The sequence below is a fragment of the Octodon degus genome, unplaced genomic scaffold, assembly GCF_000260255.1.
Source record: "Octodon degus isolate 3935 unplaced genomic scaffold, OctDeg1.0 scaffold00135, whole genome shotgun sequence".
Taxonomy (NCBI): Eukaryota; Metazoa; Chordata; class Mammalia; order Rodentia; family Octodontidae; genus Octodon; species Octodon degus.
The window spans coordinates 3,908,088-3,910,808 of record NW_004524711.1 but is presented as its reverse complement, the minus strand read 5'-3'; positions in this window follow the sequence as shown (position 1 = coordinate 3,910,808).

Sequence of the window (2,721 nt, the reverse complement as noted above, 5' to 3'; positions counted from 1 at the left end):
TTCTTTCTTTCTTCCTATCCCAGTTGTTCCTTCCCTTTGAACAGTTTCTTTCCATTTAACAGTAGCCATTTTGTCCTTCAGATTTTATTTACTCCTTCAGGCTCTTACTCAAGGGAGAAAATATGATGTTTACAATTCTGGTGCATTTGTTCTTAGTATCTTCTTAGAGTTTCAAGCACCAGTGTTGTAGGCAACTAAATTAGCTAGAAATATTACAGGCAGTCAGACAGGGCTAGGCCCTCAAAGAGACAATATAAAAAACAAGGTGGAGGCCAGGGAGATGGCTCAGTAGAATAAGCACTGCCTAGCAAGTGCCAGGGCCTGAATTCAATCCCCGGTTCTGAAAAAAAAAAAAAAAAAAAAAAAGACAAGGTGACTTTGCAACTTTGGAAGAGACACTCCCCACTGTGGTCCAGACCTTGAGACAAAAGAATAAACAAATGGAGTCACATACTTCCCTAGGAATGAGCTCCAGGGATTGATATTCTAAGTAGGTATCAGTCACCTTGAAAGAGTCTGAATGAATCACTAGCCCAACCCCAGCAGGAAGAGACCCCGCCCCACATTGATGCCCACGTGCTATGTAACTTGCCTCCCTATTTGATACTGAATTTAATCAATTGTACCTGAATAATGATGCTTGTAATCTCATTGGTAAGCCTTAGCCTTGTCCCACCTAAGCAAGTTCCCATGTTCTCCCCCACCTTAGACCCTCCTCACTGCATGGTTTTCCTCTAAAAAGTTCCTGGAGAAGACAGCTTCCAGGGGACCACCCCCTCGTGTCCCCCTTCTGTCCCTTTCTTGGACAGGTGCTTTCTTTCCTTCAATTAATATATTCTGCTCACAACCTCCGTTTGTTCCTAAAATTCATTCTTTGGTTTTAGAGAACATGAAGTTGTCCCAGGTATCTTTCAGGTCAGGAGTTTCATTTCACCCCCTATATCATTTGGAGGTCATCCACCAAGGTCATTTTTCCCCTATATCATAAAGAGGAGAGAGAGGATAAAGATGAACATTTATATATCTAGCCTCACACAGTCAAGTCTTTGGATAATTGCAGTTTTTGCATTTTATCTGGATGCTTAGAATTCATAACTTCATAAAGACAACTTATATGCATATAACTGCTAAAATGAATGTATATGAGTCATTCAAGTTTAATGTTTAGCAATGAAACTAGTGCAAAAGATGGCAGTTTTAATACACAAGACAACCAGTAGTATTTTTTCCCTCTTTTCTTCGTTTCCCCAACCTTGTCTCTAGTCAGCTCCAAGGATCAGGCTGACTGCCAACCCATTCCCAAAAACTTGATTAGCTAAATTATCCACTGGTTTCCTCTCAAATAGAGTTAATATTAGCTGCCCTTTGGCAAAATTTAAATACAGTGTGGACTACTCAGCTTAAATTGAGGCTCCTTAGCAAAAGTCTGGAGGATTTCTTTTTTTTTTTTTTTTTTGGTTGTTGCAGTTTCAATATGCAGCTCAGACTCATGTGATCCTCTTGTTTTCAGCCTCCCCAGTGCTGGAATTACAGGTGTGCGCCACTACTCCTGGACTCTGGCTAGCTCAGCTGGCCCTGGGGGCATGGCTGGTGTGGTATGTGGTGCCAGGGACTGAACTGTGCTTGCCTACGCTTGCCTAAGCGGGTGCTTTAGCCACTGAGCTATCTCAGTGGCCTACTGGACTTTTTTATAAAATTTATTTTTTGTTATGTATTTATTCTTTTTGTCTTTTTTTTTTTTTTTTTTTTTCAGAATCAGGGATTGAACTCAGGCCCTTGTACTTACCAGGCAAGTATTTATTCTATTGAGCTATCTCCCCGGCCCCTTATCTACTCTTTAAGACACAAAATATAAAATGTTTTCTAGATTTACAAGACATATCTAATTATTGCTGAGACTGAGAAAACTCAGAGACAAGGAAGAAAAATGAATGATACATGGCTAGTTTTCCAAGGAAACAATGTTTTTATTGTATTACAATTTACCACATTTTTCTATGAGTTATTTTAGATATGCTTCTTAGAAGCCCGTTATTTTTACACACTACAGCATAAATATTACTTCTACTTTAATATCCTACCATAGTATCACTTTTATGGTGTGATGATGACCACATATTTGAAACAATTTTTCCAATATCCAATGCCTGGTTATATAGATCATCTATATCATTTCTATATCGCTATCACTTGTACTGTAAGAAATGTCCTTAGAGATACATCTTTGCCTACATCCTTGACTGTAATTTTATAAATAAATTTGCTGAGCCCAATATCAAGCTATACTTAAGTCATTCGGAGGCCATAAATTGCCCTCAAAGCAAAACAATAAAAATTGTAGAAATTAACATTGGAGCAGATTCCACTCCCCCTAGGCTATAGTTCTGAAATAAAGGTTAGCACACTGGATGCTTGTTACAGAGGGAGCTTTGGAGTGCTCTTCTGTGGGAGGGCTAGGGGAGAACACAGTGCCCTCCAACGCAAGCCCAGTGGGGCCCCGAGCAGGCCTCCGCCACCCTGGGGAGCTGGGGAGCTCTGGAGCTAACGTGCTCATCAAAATTTACCTGAAGTTGTGCTGAAGACACTAGGGACTTCAACCTCCATACTGCATACTCACTGCACGTGGGAAAGCATACATGTTGGGTCAGGTTTTCCTCCACAGAGACAACCCTGCCATCCTTGCAGGTGAGAGACCCCAACATCTGGGTCAGCAAATGTCCA